Source organism: Oryx dammah, unplaced genomic scaffold (assembly GCF_014754425.2).
Source record: "Oryx dammah isolate SB20612 unplaced genomic scaffold, SCBI_Odam_1.1 HiC_scaffold_3, whole genome shotgun sequence".
In the NCBI taxonomy this organism is placed as follows: domain Eukaryota; kingdom Metazoa; phylum Chordata; class Mammalia; order Artiodactyla; family Bovidae; genus Oryx; species Oryx dammah.
This window is the reverse complement of record NW_024070187.1, coordinates 54,062,786-54,076,863: the sequence shown is the minus strand read 5'-3', so window position 1 is coordinate 54,076,863 and position 14,078 is coordinate 54,062,786.

The following is a 14,078-nucleotide window of genomic DNA, read 5'->3' as shown; positions in this document are numbered from 1 at the left end:
TCATGCAAAGATGGGCTCGATAAAGGACAGAAATGGTATGGACCTAACAGAAGCAGAAGATATTAAGAAGTGGCAAGAATACACAAAGAGTTGTATTAAAAAGATCTTCACGACCAAGATAATCACGATGGTGTGATCACTCACCTAGAGCCAGACATCCTGGAATGTGAAGTCAAGTGGGCTTTAGAAAGCATCACTATGAACAAAGATAGTGGAGGAGATGGAATTCCAGTAGAGCTATTTCAAATCCTGAAAGATGATGCTGTGAAAGTGCTGCACTCAATATGCTAGCAAATTTGGAAAACTCAGCAGTGGCCACAGGACTGGAAAAAGTCAGTTTTCATTCCAATTCCAAAGAAAGGCAATGCCAAAGAATGCTAAAACTACTGCACAATTGCACTCATCTCACACGCTAGTAAAGTAATACTCAAATTTCTCCAAGCCAGGCTTCAGCAATACCTGAACCGTGAACTTCCAGATGTTCAAGCTGGTTTTAGAAAAGGCAGAGGAACCAGAGATCAAATTGCCAACATCTGCTGGATCATGGAAAAAGCAAGAAAGTTCCAAAAAAACATCTATTTCTGCTTATTGACTATGTCAAAGCCTTTGACTGTGTGGATCACAATAAACTGTGGAAAATTCTGAGAGAGATGGGAATACCAGACCACCTGACCTGCCTCTTGAGAAAATTATATGTGGGTAAGGAAGAAACAGTTATAACTGGACATGGAAAAACAGACTGGTTCCAAATAGGAAAAGGAGTACATCAAGACTGTATATTGTCACCCTGCTTATTTAACTTATATGCAGAGTACATCATGAGAAATGCTGGACTGGAAGAAGCACAATCTGGAATCAAGATTGCCGGGAGAAACATCAATAACCTCAGATATGCAGATGACACCACCTTTATGGCAGAAAGTGAAGAGGAACGAAAAATCCTCTTGATGAAAGTGAAAGAGGAGAGTGAAAATGTTGGCTTAAAGCTCAGCATTTAGAAAATGAAGATCATGGTATCTGGTCCCATCACTTCATGGCAAATAGATGGGGAAACAGTGAAACAGTGTCAGACTTTATTTTGGGGGGGCTCCAAAATCTCTGCTGATGGTGACTACAGCCATGAAATTAAAAGACGCTTACTCCTTGGAAGGAAATTTATGACCAACCTAGCTTGCATATTCAAAAGCAGAGACATTACTTTGCCAACAAAGGTCCATCTAGTCAAGGCTATGGTTTTTCCAGTGGTCCTGTATGGATGTGAGAGTTGGACTGTGAAGAAAGCTGAGCACAGAAGTATTGATGCTTTTGAACTGTGGTGTTGGAGAAGACTCTTGAGAGTCCCTTGAACTGTAAGGAGGTCCAACCAGTCCATCCTAAAGGAGATCAGTCCTGGGTGTTCACTGGAAGGATTGAAGCTAAATCTGAAACTCCAGTACTTTGACCCCCTCATGCGAAGAGCTGACTCATTTGAAAAGACTCTGATGCTGGGAGGGATTGGGGGCTGGTGGGGAGGGGGATGACAGAGGAAGAGAGGGCTGGATGGCATCACTGACTCAATGGACATGACTTTGAGTGAACTTCGAGAATTGGTGATTGACCAGGATGCCTGGTGTGCTGCAATTCATGGGGTTGCAAAGAGTTAGACATGAGTGAGCGACTGAAATGAACTGAACTAGAAAACTATAAAATTATAGAACAATTAAATCATTCAAAGTGGGAATGAGATAATTCTCAACAGCATTTTAGATCAGGCATAAATTTTGAATAAAACATAGATCCTTCTTAAACAAGTAAGTAGCAACAAGCCAAATTATATAGGTAGAATTCTCCTAGGGAAATTAGAAAAGCCTTGGCTAGACATGTATAAATCTAGAGTACAAGCAGAATAACTATTAATAAAAGCCATCCATGGAGTAGTACTGATCCAGAAACTGTAACTGTCATGAAGAAATAAGGAGTCTATTTAGCATGTAAAGAAATGTACTACTTCCTTTATCAGGAAAACCTTGCTATAGAAATATAACGGAAACTTAACTTCCATTATATATATCTATATATATCGGGGGGGGGAATGCTTTATAAAGTATTCTAATTTACATTCTGGTGGTGCAAACTCTTAATCTCCTCAAGTACATGTAATAAACACTTAGATATCATCAGTTTGGTACTGGTATAGAGAATGTACAGGAAAAAAAAAAAAAGAATTACAATTTTGTAAAGCTAGACCGTATCAGAATACGTAATTCCTTAAATGACAGGCATCGATGAATATTAATTCTCTTGGTAGTGTGATCATATGATCAGAGCTAATTTTAAAGACCTGTAATAGCTAATCTTACAGGTGTGGCAAAGAAAATCCACCTGGACTAGAACTATGGAGGGTATTGTTTAGGAGGTTGAAAATGAAAGGAAGAATATGATAAACTGTATAAGTAGATAACCAAATCATTTTGGAAGCTTTTTCAATCCCTTGGAAGCTTTTTGTAAATCCCATTTAATTCATAAATTGTATGCAAATTGCTAAATGGTACGTGCATATGTGCTCAGTCACTTCAGTTGCGTCCAACTCTTTGTGACCCCATGAACTGTAGCCTACCAGGCTCCTCTGTCCATGGGATTTTCCAGGCAAGAATACTGGAGTGGGTTACCATTTCCTTCTCTAGGGAATCTTCTCAACCCAGGGATTGAACTCACATCTCTTACATCTCCTGCATTGGCAGGTGGGTCCTTAAAAAAGTACAATGCTTAACTATACATAAACAAAAGAAATGTACAATAGGACTTACACATGATCCTTTTTTTTTTTTTTTTGCTTGAAAGGGAACTAGTCCATCAAAAATTGCAAACACATCTGAGTCTATAATGTTACATGGCAATGAACACACAATGTTAACAAGATACACATGGAAACAAATATCTCTGTGAATCTCTGCATCAGAGGTTAACTTGTGCAAAGCCATATGTATGTAACTAAACCTTTATCTAGACAAGTACAGACAACATAAGATTATTAAAATCTAGCTTTATTAAACTTTAAAGTGTTTCAAGAGTTACCTAAATATATTAAGGAAAAAGGGGTCATAGAAAGTGGTTCTTTCATTGTGTACCTCATGCTAAAAGGACTAATAAATAGAATATATTTTCTCAAACAGCAATATGTTAATATATTTTCCAAAAGAAAATGCAAACAATTTTCTTTATAACATAGACTAGATTTACCAAATGAAAGAGAAACTTAGGATTATTTATTCAACAAAAGGAAAGGTCAACATAACCTTCAGAAATGAAATTAGAAAAGTACTTTTGAATTTGACTGAAATATTACAGCAATCACAAACAAAATGGCAATAAATTATGCCTCTTAAATCTAAGTGCTACAATTATAAAATTCTCAGAACAGTTTTAGAAATGATAGATTCAATGTTCTGCTACATAGAAGACAAAATAACAGCACTCTGCTGGCAAAGCTTTTCCATAATGATTTCCTTTTTCCTTTTCAGAAAGTATTGACAATAAGAACAGCAATCCCTGTGGATGGTTTGGAAACATCGTAATATCTGAAATATTCTTTGAATTTCAAAGAAGAAATGATGGAAAAGAAAATGTGCACAGATTATTTAACATAATGACAAGGTTTGTACCCACAGTGGAACATCCATCAAAATTACAGTTTTATCATATAACCATTGGGGTTTGACAGTACAGAACTGTCTATAAAAATGGAAAAAAAATATATTAACTGTAAACAAAAGACTCAGTACATAAGATAATTTGACTTCCTTAAACTCTAGAATTTAAGACAACAAAACTGTGATTCTAATAAGTAATATCAAGATTGTTTCAATAATCAAAAAAGTAATATTTGTTAGATAATGATGTTTATGCATAGACTTTAAATACAACTTAAAATTTTTGATAAATGTCAACTATATATAATAGATCATTCATATTAAATTTGTCCCAACATTCAACAGTCAAAATGTTAAATTTAAATATAAAATAAAATACCTATGAATGTGACACTACTAAAGCTTCAAAATATTGCATTTAGAGTAAAAGAATATGTTCAGCTAAGGTGGGAATCAAAGAGAATTGATCTAACCATTGTGCAATCTGCAGTACTATGGACAGAGAAGAAAGAATTTGAGTTCATATGTAAGAATTGCTTTCAAACAGGAATGCAGATGGTCTAATCAAACATTTCACTAAAAATGTCTTCTTCCTCCAACAAATAAAGAAAATTATTTTAGTCCATGGACATTTGGGTCCCTTGTTGCTTCAAGGATGATTACAAACAATGCCCTACTCTCAAATTCTAATAAATGTATTAAAATTTATGCTATGATTAAAACAGCAGATTTAAGAGATTTAAGAAAACTGATCTTTGTCTAAGTGCTAGAAAACTTAAAATGCATTTTAAAAATTGATCTGGCTATTTATGTTTACGTTAATATCAAAGGCCAGAAGTGCCTAGATATTTTAGTATATAGAAAATCCTAGACGGCTAAATCTTAGGCATCTTTCAAAAAAAAGAAAAATTAAACAGGTATTAATTGTGATTACAAAGAGTTCCTCATTGAAAGAAATTCACTTTTCTTTCTTACATCTATTTTCTAACATTTAAGACTATGTCAAGTATGTATATTATCACCCTGCTTATTTAACTTATATGCAGAGTGCATCATGAGAAATGCAGGGCTGGATGAATCACAAGCTAGAATCAATATTGCAGGGAGAAATATCAACAACCTCAGATATGCAGATGACACCACCCTCATGGCAGAAAGTGAAGAGGAACTAAAGAGCCTCTTGATGAAGGAGAAAGAAGAGCATGAAAGGGCTGGCTTAAAACTCAACATTCAAAAAAGCAAAGATCATGGCATCTGGTCCCATCACTTCATGCCAAACAGATAGGGAAAAAAATGGCAACAGTGGAAGATTTTATTTTCCGAGCTACAAAATCATTATTGATGGGGACTGTAGCCATAAATTAAAAGATGCCTGCTCCTTGGAAGAAAAGCTATGATGAACCTAGACAGTGTATTTAAAAGCAGAGACATTATTTCGCCTACAAGGTCCATATAGTCAAAGCTATGGTTTTTCCAAGTAGTTATGTATGGATGTGAGAGTTGGACCTTAAAGAAGGTTAAACACTGAAGAATTGATGCTTTCAAACTGTGGTGCTGCAGAAGACTCTTGAGAGTCCCATGGACTGCAACGAGATCAAACCAGCCAATTCTAAAGGAAATCAGCCATGAATATTCATTGGAAGGACATGCTGAAGCTCCAACACTTTGGCCACCTGATACAAAGAACTGACTCATTTGGAAAGACTCTGATGGTGGGAAAGATTGCAGGAGAAATGTCAACAGAGGATGAGATGGTGGCTGGCATCACCAACTCAATGGACATGAGTTTGAGCAAGCTGCGGGAGTTGGTTATGGACAGAAAAGCCTGGCATACTCTAGTCCATAGGGTTGCAAAGAGTCAGACACAAATGAGTGACCAAACTGAACTGAAATACAAGACAAGAGCTTCCCTAGTGGCTCAGTGGTAAAGAATCTGCCTGCCAACACAGAAGATGTGAGTTCAATCCCTGGGATAGGAAGATACCCTGGAGAAGGATGACAACTCACTCCAGTATGGGAAATCCAGCCTGGGAAATCCCAGGGACAGAGGAACCTGGTGGGCTATAGTCAGTGAGATTACAAAAGAATCAGACATGATTTAGGATTAAACAACAACAATAAAGACAAGACAAGAAGTTATAGTCATCAGCTTCAGTGTAGGGAAATGAAATGCTGGCTGAGCATGGGACAATGTCACAGGGAATACTTTTAAAGTACCATGTGTGTGTGTGCACACGCACAAACACATGTGCTTGCAGGCAAACATGTGCGTGCCTGCATTAACATACATATGTATGTAAACTTTGGAAATAATCTCTCTTTCTCCATGAAATGGAGACAACTGAATATTTTTCTCTGTTTTCCAAAAGAGGCCATATGAAAAGTAACTTTACACAGCTGGTTAGAAAGTATAATTAGGTAGCTATGGTCAAAATATATACAATTTTTAAGTAAAAAAGGAGATTTTTTCTCTTTTAATAACAAGCTATACATACTGGAGGGGATGAGGATTGAAGGTCACTGGACAGATTTATTTATAGAGCTCTCAGAGGGGGAAATAGTTTGGACAAAGTTCTAGGGTAAGAGCAGCTCTGAAAATTGTCTTTAAAGAGGCAAAGTGTTTCTGAAGTAGTTTGTCCTTTTGGATTTAAACATACTGATTTTCGCAATGAATTGTTATGTCAGCACTTCATCTACTCCAAAGGAAAAGCATGATAAATCTGCATTATGCTTTGAGGAAAGAGCATTACCAAGCTCTGGTATTAGCTTTCAAACCAGCTATTTCTAGTAACAGGTCAGATTTACCCACCAGCTATTCTACCACACATGCATAGATTCACACTTTATGCTGAATGGACTGTATTTTTTGAATACACTTATTACTTTAACTCTTATTGCAGCATTTATCTTCAACATTTAACATATTACTAATTTATATCTACTTCAAAATTTTTTTCTGATTAGGATATATAATTAATTTCAAATAGTAGCTGAATGAAATGAAATAGTTCCTTTAAATCAAGAAATATAATCAGATATTACCCCTGTGTTGAATCTATACCATATTATTATTATTGCAATAATAATTATTTATATTCTTCTTCACCTGAACAGATCCATCTTCTTTCATGCTTATTCTGCTTTTAAAGAACCAATCAAGGCAAGTCACAGAGTTTCTCCTTTAGGATTTTATTGTGCCTGCTTTGAAATAGAAATTGGATTGTCAGTTGAATCTTTCCAAGGGCTTAAGAACATATCATAGAGTATGGAACTAGAGGTACTAAAGTATTTTGTTTAGAATACAATCTTGTTTATTTTATCTCATAAGCTCACTTTTCCATCAAAGAAATCCATATTCATTCATACTATATTGGCTTTGACTTTGCCACAACTGAAAACAATAGAAAGGTTAAACACTTTTGGTTGCTTAGAAGGAACTGGAAAGCTCAAGAAAAAGGAGCCCTTTGTCAAATTCTTGTTTCCCTGCATTATGTTTCTGACTTGCTTTTACAAGAATCTGACAGATGTAGCATACTGCTTGTCTACAAACAGCTCAGTTATTTAGAAGAAAATGGGAAAAAGGGAATGTGGTGCAGGAAATAAGCCTGTTGAAAGGCATGGATAAAGCTTTCAGGATCAGTTGCAGATGCTTGAATCTGAAGGAACAGTTTCTGTATGTAGTCAGGTTGTGGAGAATATCAACAGTAGCACCTCAGTTTTACCACCTCAGAGAACTCGTAGTGTCCGTAAAGGCTAGTGTCCGTAAAGGCAATTCTCATAAACAAGTTAGTGCTGTTATACATCCCTCAGAACTGGCACCAGAGCAGAAAGCACACAAGAAAAATACTTACAGTTGTAATGAGTGTAGCATAACTTTTCTTCAGGACTTACAACTCACACGGAGAAGACAATGGCACCCCACTCCAGTACTCTTGCCTGGAAAATCCGATGGAATGAGGAGCCTGTAGGCTGCAGTCCATGGGTCGCTGAGAGTTGGACACGACTCAGTGACTTCACTTTCACTTTTCACTTTCATGTATTGGAGGACTCCACTGTTCTTGCCTGGAGAATCCCAGGGACGTGGGAGCCTGGTGGGCTGCTGTCTATGGGGTCGCACACAGTCAGACATGACTGAAGCGACTTAGCAGCAGCAGCAGCAGCAGAACAAAACTAAAAAGTACAATAAGGAAATGCTGATGTATTAAAATTTCCAAACTCCATTTCCCCATTCCTGTCTGCCATTTCATACCTTGCTCTAAATAACTTTCCACACACTAGGATGTTGCTATTTTTGACTTACCAATAGCCACCAAAATTAGTAATCATCCGAAAGGTTTAGGATCCTGTGGGAAGTACTAGAAAAACAAAGCAGCATAATTTATAAGTCTTTGCTTAATATAAGGTAGTAATTTAGGAAAAATGCTCACAAGATAATGATTCAAAGTACTGTAAAAGAAGAATCAAAAGAGTAGTATGTTCCTTAAACCAACCTAACTCATAAGAAGGAGAATACTTAGACTCAACTGAGAAGATGACAGAAGATACCCTCTCCTGCTAGAAACTACGATAAACTAATTCTCACCCTTACAATGCCTGCTTTCTCCTCTCATTAAAGAGAAGAGTGAAGAATGCAGAGTGGTATGGAATTTCTGATGACCGGGGCAAATGACTAAAACTTTGTGTCTTCAGTTTAGTTCAGTTGCTCAGTCGTGTCCGACTCTACGACCCCATGAATCACAGCACGCTAGGCCTCCCTGTCCATCATGAACTCCTGGAGTTCACTAAGATTCACGTCCATCGAGTCCGTGATGCCATCAAGCCATCTCATCCTCTGTCGTCGCCTTCTCCTCCTGCCCCCAGTCCCTCCCAGCATCAAAGTCTTTTCCAATCAGTCAACTCTTTGTATGAGGTGCCCAGAGTACTGGAGTTTCAGCTTTAGCATCATTCCTTCCAAAGAAATCCCAGGGCTGATCTCCTTCAGAATGGACTGGTTGGACCTCCTTGCAGTCCAAGGGACTCTCAAGAGTCTTCTCCAACACCACAGTTCAAAGGCATCAATTCTTCAGTGCTCAGCCTTATTCACAGTCCAACTCTCACATCCATACATGACTACTGGAAAAACCATAGCCTTGACTAGACGGACCTTAGTCGGCAAAGTAATGTCTCTTGAATATGCTATCTAGGTTGGTCATAACTTTTCTTCCAAGGAGTAAGCATCTTTTAATTCCATGGCTGCAGTCACCATCTGCAGTAACTTCGGAGCCCCCCAAAATAAAGTCTGATACTGTTTCCACTGTTTTCCCATCTATTTCCCATGAAGTGATGGGACCAGATGCCATGATCTTCATTTTCTAAATGTTGAGCTTTAAGCCAACTTTTTCACTCTCCTCTTTCACTTTCATCAAGAGGCTTTTTAGTTCCTCTTCACTGTCTGACATAAGGGTGATGTCATCTGCATATCTGAGGTGATTGATATTTCTCCCGGCAATCTTGATTCCAGTTTGTGTTTCTTCCAGCCCAGCGTTTCTCTTGATGTACTCTGCATAGAAGTTAAATAAGCAGGGTGACAATATACAGCCTTGATGCACTTCTTTTCCTATTTGGAACCAGTCCGTTGTTCCATGTCCAGTTCTAACTGTTGCTTCCTGACCTGCATACAGATTTCTCAAGAGACAGGTCAGGAGGTCTGGTCTCCCATCTCTTTCAGAATTTTCTACAGTTTATTGTGATCCACACAGTCAAAGGCTTTGGCATAGTTAAGAAAGCAGAAATGGATGTTTTTCTGGAACTCTCTTGCTTTTTCCATGATCCAGCAGATGTTGGCAATTTGATCTCTGGTTCCTCTGACTTTTCTAAAACCAGCTTGAACATCAGGGAGTTCATGGTTCACAAATTTCTGAAGCCTGGCTTGGAGAATTTTGAGCATTACTTTACTAGCATGTGAGATGAGTGCAATTGTGTGGTAGTTTGAGCATTCTTTGGCATTGCCTTTTTTGGGGATTGGAATGAAAACTGACCTTTTCCAGTCCTGTGGCCACTGCTGAGTTTTCCAAATTTGCTGGCATATTGAGTGCAGCACTTTCACAGCATCATCTTTCAGGATTTGAAATAGCTCTACTGGAATGCCATCGCTTCCACTAGCTTTGTTCGTAGTGATGCTTTCTAAGGCCCACTTGACTTCACATTCCAGGATGTCTGGCTTTAGATGAGTAATCACACCATCGTGATTATCTGCGTCTTGAAGATCTTTTTTGTACAGTTCTTCTGTGTATTCTTGCCACCTCTTCTTTATATCTTCTGCTTCTGTTAGGTCCATACCATTTCTGTCCTTTATCAAGCCCATCTTTGCATGAAATGTTCCCTTGGTATCTCTAATTTTGTTGAAGAGATCTCTAGTCTTTCCCATTCTGTTCTTTTCCTCTATTTCTTTGCATTGATCCCTGAAGAAGGCTTTCTTATCTCTTCTTGCTATTCTTTGGAACTCTGCATTCAGATGCTTATATCTTTCCTTTTCTCCTTGGCTTTTCACTTTTCTTTTCACAGCTATTTGTAAAGCTTCCCCAGACAGCCATTTTGCTTTTTTGCATTTCTTTTCCATGGGGATGGTCTTGATCCTTGTCTCCTGTACAATGTCATGAACCTCAGTCCATAGTTCATCAGGCACTCTATCTATCAGATCTAGCAACTTAAATCTATTTCTCACTTCCACTGTATAATCATAAGGGATTTGATTTAGGTCATACCTGAATGGTCTAGCGGTTTTCCCTACTTTCTTCAATTTAAGTCTGAACTTGGCAATAAGGATTTCATGATCTGAGCCACAGTCAGCTCCCGGTCTTGTTTTTGCTGACTGTATAGAGCTTCTCCATCTTTTGCTGCAAAGAATAGAATCAATCTGATTTCGGTGTTGACTATCTGGTGATGTCCATGTGTAGAGTCTTCTCTTGTGTTGTTGGAAGACGGTGTTTGCTATAACCAGTGCATTTTCTTGGCAAAACTCTATGAGTCTTTGCCCTGCTTCATTCCATATTCCAAGGCCAAATTTGCCTGTTACTCCAGGTGTTTCTTTACTTCCTACTTTTCCATTCCAGTCCCCTATAATGAAAAGGACATCTTTTTTGGGTGTTAGTTCTAAAAGGTCTTCTAGGTCTTCATAGAACCATTCAATTTCAGCTTCTTCAGCATTACTGGTTGGGGCATATACTTAGATTACCATGATATTGAATGATTTGCCTTGGAGACGAACAGAGATCATTCTGTTGTTTTTGAGATTGCATCCAAGTACTGCATTTCAGACTCTTTTGTTGACCATGATGGCTACTCCATTTCTTCTGAGGGATTCCTGCCCGCAGTAGTAGATATAATGGTCATCTGAGTTAAATTCACCCATTCCAGTCCATTGTAGTTCGCTGATTCCTAGAATGTCGATGTTCACTCTTGCCATCTCTTGTTTGACCACTTCCAATTTGCCTTGATTCATGGACCTGACATTCCAGGTTCCTATGAAATATTGCTCTATACAGCTTTGGACCTTGATTTTTATCACCAGTCACATCCATGGCTGGGTATTGTTTTTTCTTTGGCTCCATCCCTTCATTCTTTCTAGAATTATTTCTCCACTGATCTCCAGTAGTAGCATATTGGGCACCTACTGACCTGGGGAGTTCCTCTCTCAGTATCCTATCATTTTGCCTTTTCATACTGTTCATGGGGTTCTCAAGGCAAGAATACTGAAGTGGTTTGCCATTCCCTTCTCCAGTGGACCACATTCTGTCAAACTTAGCATCTAGCTGTTTTTAATGAAATAAGTGTGTTAAAAGTTCAAATAGTACATTTAAAAGTGTAAAATGTAGACAGTAGTAGAAGGATTTGTATGTAGCTTGTTCTTAACTAGAACTACCTTTTTCAAACACAGGAAGAATAAATATAGAATGACAGTTTGAAATGGTATCAAGGGAAGATTTATCAAAGCTGTCAACATCTAAATGGAGAAGGAAATGGCAACCCGCGCCAGTAATCTTGCCTGGAAAATTCCATGGACAGAGGAGCCAGGTGAGCTATAGTCCATGGGGTTGCAAAGAGTAGGCCATGACTGAGCAACTGAAGCCATCAACACCTAAAAGTGTCTGTTCTTTTGAGTTTTCTTTTCTTTTATTTGGTTGGGGGTGTCACAAAAGGGAAAGTTTTCACAGGTAGAGAAAGGCTAAAAATACAAAGGCAATGAAAAAAGCTAATTGATGACTCATGACCCAAGACAATCCAGATACAAGAGAAGGAATAAAGAAGGAAGACTTTGTTTTAGAATAAAAGAACAATATATCTCCTTCTGGGGCCTGTAAATGAATGAAAAGAAAATACTTTTTAAAACACTTTTTAAAGAAAGAGGTAGATAAAGTAGTATTTACTAGTGGAAAATAGAATTTAATGTGCATGGCATTTTCATTTAATGCTATCTAATATCCCCAAATGTTAACTTTAGAAGGATTATATTTTAAAAAATAGACATTCTGCAAGTAAACATGGTACTTAAAGCATTAGGTTATCTACTATGTTTTAAAATGCTGTTTCTTGATATAAAATGGTAGAAATTTTCAGTCTTGGAATATGAATGTATCTTCTCCTAGCTATTCTTAACTGTATTGAGAGACTTTAAACTCTACTATATGGATTGAGTAATGCTTTTGGGAGAGGCTCCACTAAAACTGGAAAACTCCCACTGTGGATTCTTAGGCAATAATTTATACTACCAGTATATAGACAAAAATATTCCTTGATTCCATGCCATTTTTTTTGACTCTTTCTTCATAAGGAAGGGATGAGATCTTCATTAAAAATTATCTGGTTAAGGACTAAAAAATAATTCCTATAAAACACATATTTCTGGAACACATAAACATCTCATCCATATTATTCATAGTTTAAATTTTAGGACAGTTTTGCTGAGTAGACTATCAAATCCTTAAAAATGGAGACCATCCTTATGTATGTTTGTACACTATCATCTAACACATTTGTTGTGGTTGTTTAGTCGCTAAGTTGTATGCTACTCTTTGCAACCCCACAGACAGTTGCCCACTAGGCTCCTCTGTTCATCAGTCTAACAATAAAGGTTCAACATATGCTAATAAAGCCTTCTGATCAAAAACCACAAGAAAGATGCCATTTGTCAAACCAATTAAATTGTATTAGCTAATTATAGCAAGAGAGAATGCACATCAGGATAATTATCAGTTCAGTTCAGTTCAGTTCAGTCGTTCAGTGGTGTCCGACTCTTTGCGACTCCATGAATCGTAGCACACCAGGCCTCCCTGTCCATCACCATCTCCCGGAGTTCACTCAGACTCACATACATTGAGTCCATGATGCCATCCAGCCATCTCATCCTCTGTCATCCCCTTCTCCTCCTGCCCCCAATCCCTCCCAGCATCAGAGTCTTTTCCAATGAGTCAATTCTTCGCATGAGGTGGCCAAAGTACTGGAGTTTCAGCTTTAGCATTATTCCTTCCAAAGGAATCCCAGGGTTGATCTCCTTCAGAATGGACTGGTTGGATCTCCTTGCAGTCCAAGGGACTCTCAAGAGTCTTCTCCAACACCACAGTTCAAAAGCATCAATTCTTCGGCGATCAGCCTTCTTCACAGTCCAACTCTCACATCCATACATGACCATAGGAAACACCATAGCCTTGACTAGACAGACATAAGTTGGCAAAGTAATGTCTCTGCTTTTGAATATGCTATCTAGGTTGGTCATAAGTTTTCTTCCAAGGAGTAAGCGTCTTTGAATTTTATGGCTGCAGTCACCATCTGCAGTGATTTTGAAGCCCCCAAAAATAAAGTCTGACACTGTTTCCACTGTTTCCCCATCTATTTCCCATGAAGTGATGGGACCGGATGCCATGATCTTTGTTTTCTGAGTGTTGAGCTTTAGGCCAACTTTTTCACTCTCCTCTTTACCTTTTATCAAGAGGCTTTTTAGCTTCTCTTCACTTTCTTCCATAAGGGTGGTGTCATCTGCATATCTGAGGTGTTTGATATTTCTCCCGGTAATCTTGATTCCAGCTTGTGTTTATTCCTGTCCAGCGTTTCTCATGATGTACAATGCATATAAGTTAAATAAGTAGGGTGACAATATACAGCCTTGACGTACTCCTTTTCCTATTTGGAACCAGTCTGTTGTTGCATGTCCAGTTCTAACTGTTGCTTCCTGACCTGCATACAGATTTCTTAAGAAACATCAAAAAATGTGGTTATAAAAGCAAACTTAAAGGATTTGGAGGAGTAGAGTTAGTCATAGAATTATCTTTGAAGAAACTGATAAATATTTCTCATGGAGAACAGCAAGGTTTCAATTACTCTATAGTTTGGCTGATAGATTATAGAGTCAATTAATCTATAGCTTAGCTGATAGATTGCAGAAATTCTCATATTTCTATGATTTGGTCACAGGGC